Source organism: Oryza glaberrima, chromosome 11 (assembly GCF_000147395.1).
Source record: "Oryza glaberrima chromosome 11, OglaRS2, whole genome shotgun sequence".
Classification (NCBI taxonomy): domain Eukaryota; kingdom Viridiplantae; phylum Streptophyta; class Magnoliopsida; order Poales; family Poaceae; genus Oryza; species Oryza glaberrima.
In genome coordinates this window covers 17,455,979-17,467,355 of record NC_068336.1, presented here as the reverse complement: position 1 = coordinate 17,467,355, position 11,377 = coordinate 17,455,979, and positions in this window count along the sequence as shown.

The following is an 11,377-nucleotide window of genomic DNA, read 5'->3' as shown; positions in this document are numbered from 1 at the left end:
TTTTAGAATGATAATGTGTACTAAAGGACTAAATATAAATAATTAAAGGCATAAACATACGAGTAATGACATGGAGTTGAGTTGGTTAATGCATCAAGAGATCTTGAGTTCAAAGCCTAACTAAAGCAAGGAAACTATTTTATTCTCCTCTTTTGGACTAGTTTCATATGTTTGGTACAATTTAATTCCTTTTTTTTACTAGTTTCATACTATTTTATTCTCCTTTTTTTTTTGACTAGTTTCATATGTTTGTGGTACAATTTAATTCCTTTTTTGGACTAGTTTCATATGTTTGGTACAATTAAATTCCTTTTTTTGACTAGTTTAATACATTTGTGGTACAATTTAATGTCTCTAGAAAATGACTCAACCATCTAACATGCATTTTATAAAATGTATCTTCGTATGTAGAGACAAATCATCATAAGACACTTATTAGACTTTTTAAAAATGCCTCTACAGTATTGTAAAGGTATTTGAAAAGTGTCTCTACAGTACTAGAAAAATATCTCTACAAAGTATTTTTCTTATAGTGACATTATACCACCAGTTTAAACTGTCTATTATACTTGCTCTTAATAAATTTATAGTAAGAGAGAGAAGGAAAACAAATAGAGCTAACCTTATAGACATGTACATGTGAGCTCTGCAAGGAAAAGCGATCGAGCTCTACTATTAAACTTGCTAGCTTTTAAGTTAAAACACATGTGATGCAGTACACTAGTCATCATGTAGGAAATGAGTAGGATTAATTGCAAATGTGCAATTGTGTTACTTAATTAAGTTACTAAAACATATGTGATGCCGTAGTCATCATCTCGGAAATGATGGGTAGGGATTAATTGACAAAATTAGAATGTGGCCACAGCATGGATCAGGCCCATGTGCTTTCGTCAGTGTTTTTCTTTCCTTTCGCTTTTTTTGATCATGTATGCATATGCTGGAATTTTGTGGTAGCCAGCGAAGAATAGTGACAGAAAGGCTAAGAAAAGATGTCTTGTACGCGTATAGCAGTGATATACATATGCAGCTTGATCTCTGCAGGCCCTACCTGTAATTAATTAGTGAATGGATTATATATAATTTTCTATTATACTACCTGTATTAATCTATCTGTCCTACAACTATCTTCTTAATTTGTGCCTGCCCATCAGCCGGCCTTTCTCTAGCAAAGACATGTGTATACGCTTAATTGTCTCTGCTTATATATTGTGATTGTATATATTAACGCGTACACGCCATCTATACTTAGTATTCATGAATTGTGATGTGTTGGCCATTTAGCATGGAATTAATGTTTTCTTGGTAACCAATTACTTACTAAAACACCACTCGTTTGATTCATTGGTTTGTCTGGTTATTGTGATTGTATATGTGTGTATATATAGTACTACCAGGGCCCAACCCTACTGGAATTGGAGGTAGCTAGCTAGCTAGAGAGGATCAGTATATGTGTGTTTATCTCTTGTATGCTTGCTTTGATTGGTGATTCCAACAATAATTAATTACCTATATCATCTTCTTGGTGTTTTCTTAACTTTGTCTTACGTGTGGGATTAGTGATGAGCCTCTTTTGCTTTGGCCGGCCTTCTCCTGCATCGTGCATGTGCTTTGTTAGGTCGATTGATCACATCCCTAGGCAGTTTACTGATTTGCCAGAAAGGAAATAACAACTAATTAATAATGTGCTCTTGAGAAAAAAAAATTCCCTTGTTAATAGTGAAGAGAAAATATCCAATACACACAAGCTTCCTGTGTACACTATATGCATACCAATTAGCAAATATCCTAGAAAATTCTAGAAAAAATTGGACACATACTTCCAATAGTATTACACATATCCGTAAAGTCTCATATTCAAATTCATTATATTTTAGCCGTAACAAAAATGTGAAAAATCTGGCAGTTTTAAGAGTTAAAATATATCAAAATTTTGTCTTTTTGTTACGGCTAAAAAATATATAATGAACTTTTAAATAAGATTTCACTCATAGGAGTGTGTTCATTTTCTCTAGAATGTGTTTATTTTTTCTAGAATGTGCAGGATAAGCTTATGTCCATAGGATGTTTCCTATAGTGATATGATTATTTAGGCATATATATTGCTGTAGTTTTTCACTGTCTATTGGAGCTATAGCTGCAAAATTGTCATACTGATTCGTGCACACACTGGCATTACTTGCTTCAACAACAGGGTGTCTCAACTAGCATGTACACGTGTCACATGAAGATAATACTTTCCAAAAAAAATGCCTGGCTTTCCAATATTTTTACAAAAGGAATATTCAGCAAACAATTAACAAACTATAAATTACTCAAATCTAGCACATATATGTGTATGTACTATATGTGGCAAGTGCACTGTTACTTTCTCACAGTTGCTAGTAGGCAGTAGCTCCCTATATATGCATGGTCCTCTAATCCCATATGCATTCATGCAATATGGCACTAATTAATTACAATTAATTCGATTATATATGATTATGATGACACAGGAGTACCCAGCAGCTACGGCCTACAAACTACAAGCCAGCAGCTTTCTGTTACACCTTCCGCTTAAGAAAGCGATCCAATCTCTCTTGTTGTTAGCAAAGCTAATTAAACTTAATTGATGAGATGCCAAATGCAAAGGCTTTGATTTGCCGCTGTCAGCAAAGCTCTCTCTACTTTTATATTTTGAGCGAAAATTTGTCAGCTAGCTCTTGCATGGATATATTATCATCATATCGTACGTACGTACAGTGTCATTATCTTAATCCAATAATTAATCTGGGTTTTACTCTTTTGCTCCCTAGCTTCTTGTTGTTTCTTTCACGTCGCTTTTGGTAGTACACCTAGGCTTGGTCCGGGTGCATGACTTTGACTCCTCAATTTCGTGCATAAAATTGACAGGAAATCGGGAAGGAGGTACGGACGCAGGATTACAAAAGATGGGGGGTACAAACTTGAAAAGAAACATCAATTAACATATGGAAAAACTTAAAAGTTTTTTTACTAGAGGAAAAAAACTAAACTATGTAAAAAGATATAAATAGTAGCTCACTATAAAAACGATTTTCCTGTATAAGGAGCTCTTTTGATTGCAAACGGACCGTAATTGGTCGCGTCTGCAAAAAAATCCTCCCATTTTCGCGTGCAGACCGTTAAGAGTACCGCAAGAGCGAAAATCGATTTTCGCAGGTGGGCACGTAAAAATAAGCCTATTTTTGCAGGCGGATCTCTTAAGGGGCCACACGATTTTCGTGTGCGGGCCTCTTAAATGCCCGCCTACAAGTCTATCCTCCCTCCTCTTTTCCCTGCTCAACACTTCAAAATTTCATCCTTATCCACTCATCCTTATCCTCTCCTCTCCTCTCACACTCTCTCACTCTGTCTCCTCCCTCACTGTCCTCTCGCGGTCATGTGTGGGCGACGCGGTTGACGACGGCGGCGGCGCGTACGGCGGTGGGCGGCGAACGCAGACGGCGGAAGCGACCGGCTCGGTGGCCGGCGGATCCGCCTCTGCCGGCCTTGCGATGGGCGACAGTCAACGAGGGACGGAAGGCGGTGGATCCCTCGCTCTCCCCCGCGCAGCTCCGGCGGCAGGCTCGAGCGGGAGGCCGGCGGGGCTCTCCCCTGCCCTCCCCCGCATGGATCTAGCGGCGGGCGGCGCGGTGGCCACTGCCGACGAGGAGGAAGAAGAGGTGGCCGGGAATGGCATCCTTGGCTCCACCACGGCCGGATCCGTGCCCCCCGACGATGACGAGGAGGAGGAGGCGGCAGCCGGGAGCGACGCCGCTAGCCCCACGCGCACGCGCGCTGGGCGGATCTGCGCCGCCCTCGCCGCCGACAAGGAGGAGGAGGCGGCGGCCGGGAGAAGATCCGCTGGATTCTAGGGTTTTTGTTTTTTCGAATTTTAATTTTTTCCATGCGGGCGACATAAGCAACCGCATGCGATTTTCGCGTGCGGGTGCGCCACCCTCATATTAAAATCAGATTTTCGCATACCTTTTGGTGCAGACGGGTTGGGCTTCCGCACGCGAAAATAGGTTTCGGCCCGCATAGAAAAATTGTTTTTGTAGTAGTGGATTTTTTTTGTTTGAATTGTTTGGGGTTATTTTGCAATTTTGGAATCAACTATAGTTTAGTCAACAAATCATTTTACACATATATAATACCTAACAAATCTAAGGGTATTTAAGAAAATTTTGAGGTATAAGTATAGCACATGTCCCATGCTGTGTCCGCCATGTGTACGTATTATATAGATAGGCATAGATATCATGATCGGTGTTTTATGGAGAAATTTTTGTATGGGCCTGGAATATTTGGAAGCAAATGAATAGTTTCATCTTTGAGAATACTCTTCCTTCCTTGGTTTATTGGAGAACACTCCTTAAGGGTGATCTCCTTTTTTTTTTATTTAGACTGAATGAATGTGAAAACTATAGTCTTGAACTGGATTAGATTGTGGTAATCTTTTATATTTTCCATTTATTATTAATAATAAATTTTAACGGCGGGGGCCTCCCTGCTGTGTTCCTTATAAAAAAATGTATTATATAGATTGCATATTATTGCCACCTTCTTTATTGTCGATTATGTAGATATTAAGATGGTATATATGTGGGGATATTGTTTTATCATTGACTAGATTATCATGTTAACCCCACGTATGATATAACCGCTATAAATTTAGGCCCATTTGGGGTAAAGGGAATAGTTTCAAAAGTTCAAAACGATGTACGATTTGATAGAGTTCATGACTTAATTTTATAATTCAGTGAAATTTCCAAATTATAAAATAGATTTTTGTCATGGAGAAATTGTGAAATCATGTGATAAGCAATTGTCAAAAGTAAGTGTTTTGTGAAATTGTAGTGAATAGTATTTTTGAGTGGTGAATAGTGTGCTTGGCACTAGAGGCTGATCAGATCGAGCAGGGCCTTCCGAGCAGATCGGAAGTGTCCGAGCGGTTTGATCGGGCAGACCGACGACTCTAGGAGGGAGTCGGTTTGAGGTGTTTGGGTGGATTTTCTAGATTGCTTCATATTGATGACTTCTAGATGGTTTCTATACGTATGTGATATTATTGTGTGCTGATGTGAGTCAAGTCGTTGGTACAAACTTTTACTCGGATATGGAGTTTCTTTGTTATTCATGTGCGGGTGTTGCTTGAAACCAATGGAGTATTGTGGTGATGGATCTGGACAAGGCTTGGGAGAAGTTGAGATCCAGACGGTTAAGGAGATCATGCGTGATACTAAGGCTAGAGAACGATGCATGTGAAGGTGAAGATTTCTATGACATTACGTGGTGTTGTGCGCATGTGGAAAAAGGAGTCAAATTTGGATTGGAGTTCAAGTTTAGGAATATTGGAGTGTGAAGTTGTAAAGGGATGTTGTTTCCCTAGTTTGAGGGGTTTCTTATGTGATTAGGAGTCCTAATTATATTTGGATTCGTGGATAGGTGTAGCCATGTTTTGGGTATAAATAGAAGAGTGGTTGAGGCTAGAAGTATATCAACTTTTAGGAGAGAAATATTAGGGTTTGCTTCTAGGCTTCGATTATAGTTCATGACTTAAGAGAGGAGTGCTTTGGATGCACATTATAAATACCTTGATGCAATAAATTTGATCTATATTCAAGATCATATTTAGTTTGATTTTCTCTAGATCCCAACGGTCTAACCGATGGCAAAGGAGCAGTCAAGCCGGCAGTGGCGGCGATGGTGGCAACAAGTAGACGAGGAGAGCGACTGTAGGTCTGACTAATCGGTAAGGCAGTGGTCTGATCGGTGAAAAGCAGTTGTTTGACCAATGTTGATCTAGTGGTCTGACCGGTGCACTCCATCAGATTTAAGGGTCCTTTTAGTTCCATAAAATGATTTGGTTTTTGTGGTCCTACCATTCCCTCCTCTGATAGTATTCGATATTACAAAGTGGTATCACAACTCTGTTTGCTATTTGGATCTTTATCGATCTTTGAGTTTTTGTCATGACTGAAAAGTTTTCGACCAAGCCTTATTTTTTTATGGAGTTGATTTTCCTTATTGGTGCAAAAAGATGAATCTTTTATTATCTCAAAGTTATGATATTTGGCAAAAAGTTGATAACCCCTACGAGATTTAGTGTTGTTCTCAAAGTTGATTTTGAAAATAATTGTAAAGCTTGCAATATTCTTGTTAATGGAATTTCTTGTTCGAATTTCGATCGGGTTTCGCGTCTTGACACTGCGCATGAGATTTGGATGTCTTTATTTGATTTTCATTAAGGTACTTCCAATACCAAGGAATTACGCAAAGAAGTTTTTAAAAAGAATTACATAAAATTTGAGATGAAATCTGGAGAAGCTTTAGATGACTATTTTGCACCTTTTAACAAAGTTTTGAGCAATCTTCGATTTATTGATGAGTCTTTTGATATTAACAATTCTTAATTTGAAATTGCTCAATATCTTTTGAAAAGTGTTGATATGTAAATTTGGGAGATGAAAGTCACTTTGATTCAAAAGTCTGGTGATATGTCTTATTTGAGTTTTGAATTCTCTTTACACTAAACTGAAAACTCATAAAATGAATATTAGTTACCTCAAGACTGATTTGAAATCTACTCCTTTGGTTCCTTCTTCGAGCTTCCATTGATGCTTCTTCTTCATCGGTTTTTACGAGTTTTGAGTGCCATGTATGATGATCAATTTGAGCAACTAGGTGAGGAAACCTTGGTTTTGATTACTAACAAGTTCTCTTGAGCTTTGAAAAATTCGAAGGACATGAAGCGAGGTTGACTAGTTCAGTGCTTTGAGTGTGGAGTTCAACCACATCAAGTACAATTGTCGTAAACACAAGAAGACGATCAAGGAGGAGGAAGTTGACAAGAAGCATAAACAAGAAAGAAAAAATAGTCGCAATTAGACTGAGGAAGAAGGATGCATAGCTATTGTGCATTTTTAACATTCCTTAATACTCTCTCTATTTCATATTATAAGTCGTTTGACTTTTTTCTTTTGGTGTGGTAGTTCTTCTTCTGCTGCTAGAAGTACATGTATGATAGTCTTTTACCACTGTCACCTGCAAATCAAATGGAAGAAACCTTCAATATACAATCATTATGAGACAACATACAATTATCATCGAAACAACAAATATATACCATCACTCTCTGCTGATTAGGTTGCTTATGCCCAACAGTATGCCAAGGGAAACTTTCCACTTTACAGCCACCTATAGATCGTTCAAGATCAGTTTTTAGCACATGTAGCTCAAATTCCTTGTTTATGGCAAATTGCCACATAGACAATCTAAACTCCATACTTAATTCTAGCCTTCATGCAAGGATTATCAGGGTCGTGGGGGCATCACCAACTCTCCAGGCACTTCATGACAGGTATTGCAGCTCCTTTGGTGTCTTCAGCACCACCATCTGCACTGGTAGCAGCATCTGCAGCACCCACACCATCTGCAGCAGCATAAGCTCCGTCACCACTAACAACCTGTTTAGACATCTCGGCTTGCTCATCCTCAGCCCCCAAACCCAGCAACTTGTAGAATTTTTCATCCCCAATGATATCTAGCCACCCTTCATCATCATTTGGGGGCAAGAACCTCTAGCCTATCCCAATCCACAATATCGGTAGGAACATATGGGGCATCAACAATAGGGACTGAAACTAGTCCATTACCCCATCGGTCGCAATGAGAAAAACAAAATCGTCACCAAATTCAGGTCCAGCTACCACGATATTAGGTTCTAACATAGCTAATTAAGCTAAGCGCAGGCTCCTCCTCGAGCTTGAAGGAACAAAAAAGGTGGACGAATGTTAGAGTCCTCTCTAACTGATTGCACCACTCGCAAGCACAAATACATGCAGAATCGATTTGAAAACCAAAAAGAAGTTGAAGTTCTTACCCCATCAGTAGCTCATGCCAGGTGCGCTTTGTCGATGCCATCCTGCGCCCAAGCTAGCACCATTTGGCACTGACGGTTTTGTGCACCAGGTGCTAGGTTGCCACTCGACATGGTGGCCTCGACGCTAGCGGCAGTGGCGGTGGCGGTGATGGCGATGACGGGAGCGGCAGTGGTGGTGGCGGCTGCGGCGATGATGGGAGCGCCTGGATCTGGATCCCCTTTCCTCTGCTCCACGAGTGGCCAAGCTAAAAGAAGCAGCTTGTAGGGGTATTTTCGTCAGCCCGGGTGCGAAATTTGGTGGAAATGGAGAGAATTAGCGAATATGGTAAAAGAAATGTTTGGCATTGCTTGGGCGTGGCATTTTAATGAATCCAATTGGCGGAATGTCATTTAGGCGAAACCCTCTTTTAGTAGTGGCAAAATGTCCAATTTCTTTTCTAAAACGGACTATGCACTAATTAGTAAAATTAATGAAGCATCCTTGAGTTAAATAAGAGACATCTACTTATTTTATATTTGAACTTAATTTCTACTACTATGTGCATTGCGTTTGCTGCTTTGGTCAGCAGTGCAACTAATCGTCTGACCACGAATTAATAATGCCAATAATGTCTACTATCAAGGACACTACCAACCCGTACTCACAAGTGGCTCTCAAATTATCCATTAACTGAAATGCGATGACCTGTACTATAGTATAAATAAAAAATTTTATGGAACGTTGTGACTTGTGAGGATTGCTGATCACGCTACGTAATTAAGACAATCAGTAGGTCGTCAAAGTCATTATGGAAGTAAACTAACGAAAAACGTCGTGACTTGACGAATAGAAATAATATATGTTCTTCTCACCTCTCATGTGAAAATTAATTTTGGATCTAACACATCATCTTTGGCAGTCGTCACGGTTTACGTCGTCTATACCCACGGCTCTCCATGATTAAATTGTTGTTTAATTATTCATTTAAAGGGTTTCTAAAACAATCCATTTTGCTCTTGCGGAAGATCAGGGGAAAAAATTACTAGCTGGCGTTCTAACTAATGGAGGCCACCCCACCCTGCAATTTATAGCTTTCGCGAAACACAAGAACTTTTATAGAATTTTCATATGAATTAGTTCATTTTATACTAAATTTCTCTAGTAATTTATAGAAAACCAATTGCATGTGCAGGTGAATCTTATGCTTGAAACCTTAGAACCACTATCCTGAAAAATTCTGCCAATAATTTTGCTGCTTTCCAAACATGTTTTTTTTAAGATAATGGAATAGATAACATATCAGCCTTTGCTTAATAGAGTTATAGCCAATTATTAAAAAATACACTCAAACAAAGAGTGTAGTTCAAATAAAATAAAACATACTCAAACAGAAATAAAAGTGACCAAACCAAGATAAAAAGCACACAATTATTTAAGTCTATTTGTAAATCTCCACCCATAGTTGGCAAAATATTGCATGGCCGCCGTCTTAAGCTTATGACATGCAACCTTCAGAAACTCTCCATCTTCATCATACCTTAAGAAACATGTTAGCCAACAATCAACATGATCTCTAGAAAATCCTTCTGCCAGAAACTTCCTTCGTCTCCCATTAAATTTCTCTAAATTTCCTTCATTAATTCCAAACTGAACTGTATAATTAAAGTGTGATATATATAAGTAATCTAGGTTTCTCATTAATTTGATAGTATTCCACACAGTGTAGCTGGCTAGCAGCATGCATTATATTTGTTAGACAGGTGCCTGCAGGCATGAACCCCAACAACCTCTAGGACCAAAACCGCATAACATGTAGAATTGGGTTCCATGTGAGTGCAGCCACTTTCCAACTCTCACTTGTCTTTCCTCTTATCTCACCCCTCACCATCTTTCCATTTCCACTGCAAACAGTTGGCCTACCCCCCTTATGTGTGATCCACATGACTGCCTGTAAAAAAAAAAACAAATTAATTAATTAAAACAAGATGTGGACCCCAGGGACAAAAAAAATACAGGCAACTCTACTGTCAGAATACTATATAAAGGAAGTAGAATACAGTGACAGTGCTAGTTTGATATACTAGCTAGTAGCAGGTAGTAATTGCATGGAGGCATTGTTACTCCCTTCTTTGTGAAAAAAGAACTAGTAATTTTTAAGCTAGAAATTATATTTTTTTATAGAGGGAATATTTATTTGAGATATTTTATTCGTTAATTTTTTTCAGACAAATTTAGTATTAAAATTTTCAGATTAAATTTTGACTATGGATTTGTCATAAATTGCATTCTTTGTAGCCATAAAAATAATATTGGCTGTGTTTAGATCCAAACTTCCAACTTTTCCATCACATCAACCTGTCATACACACACAGCTTTTCAGTCATATCGTACCAATTTCAACCCAAACTTCTAACTTTGGAAGGAACTAAACACAGCCATTGTGTAATAAAACTATAAGAGCCAAATTAATAAGAGAAAAAAAAAGGCAGCTCTACTGGCGGAATACTATATACTGGTATGATACTGTGACAGTGCTAGTTTGATATTCCTCCGGGCTATTAAATAGCCCTATAGAATCTTGCTATTTAGAAGTATTAAACATAGATTACCGACAAAATCGATTCCATAACCCCTAGGCTATTTTGCGAGACGAATCTAATGATGTATATTAATCCATGATTAGTAGATGATTACTGTAGCATTATTGTAGCAAATTATGGATTAATATACCTCGTTAGATTCGTTTCGCAAAATAGTCTAGGGGTTATGGAATAAGTTTTGTCAGTAATCTACGTTTAATAATGCTAAATAGCAAGATTTTGGAGAGCTATTTCCGGATCCAAACTGGCAAGCTAGTGACAGTGGCAGATAGTAATTGCAAGAAGGCAGGCAGCTATTGCGTCAGAAGAAAAACAGTGACAGTGCTAGTTTGATATACTACTACTATATTTCATTCGCTATTTTTTTAAGACAAGTTTAATTTGAAAAGTTTCAGATTAAATTTTGAGTATGGATTGTCATAAATTATATTCTTGGTAGCTATAAAAAATACTGTAATAAAATATAAGGGACAAATTAATTAATAAGAGAAAACAAACTGTTCGACCCATCCTATACATTTCCATCGCTAAATCTATGTAGTAATAAATAATGTATCTGCTGGAGGACTGGGAAATTAAAGTGGTTGAAATAGCTTGTAAAATATTACTAGCAGTATCATGCCACTTGGATTTTGAAGACTAGAAAGTCATAACACGAAAATTGATATAGCTAACACCCAAATGTATATAACAAAACAAATTTGCTCTGTAATATGGTTATGGAGGAACGGTTAATTTGTGAATCTAACTTTGACATGGTTGTTAGGGTTTGCGAGCAAATTTTCGTAGGGATTAGTATGCGTGTATTTATATAAGTGCATGCCAATGCACTGTGTTAAAAAAATCCCTTTTTTTTTTCTATACTTCGAACAAAAATGTTGTGTAAATGGCTCAATTTTTCCTCTTGAACAA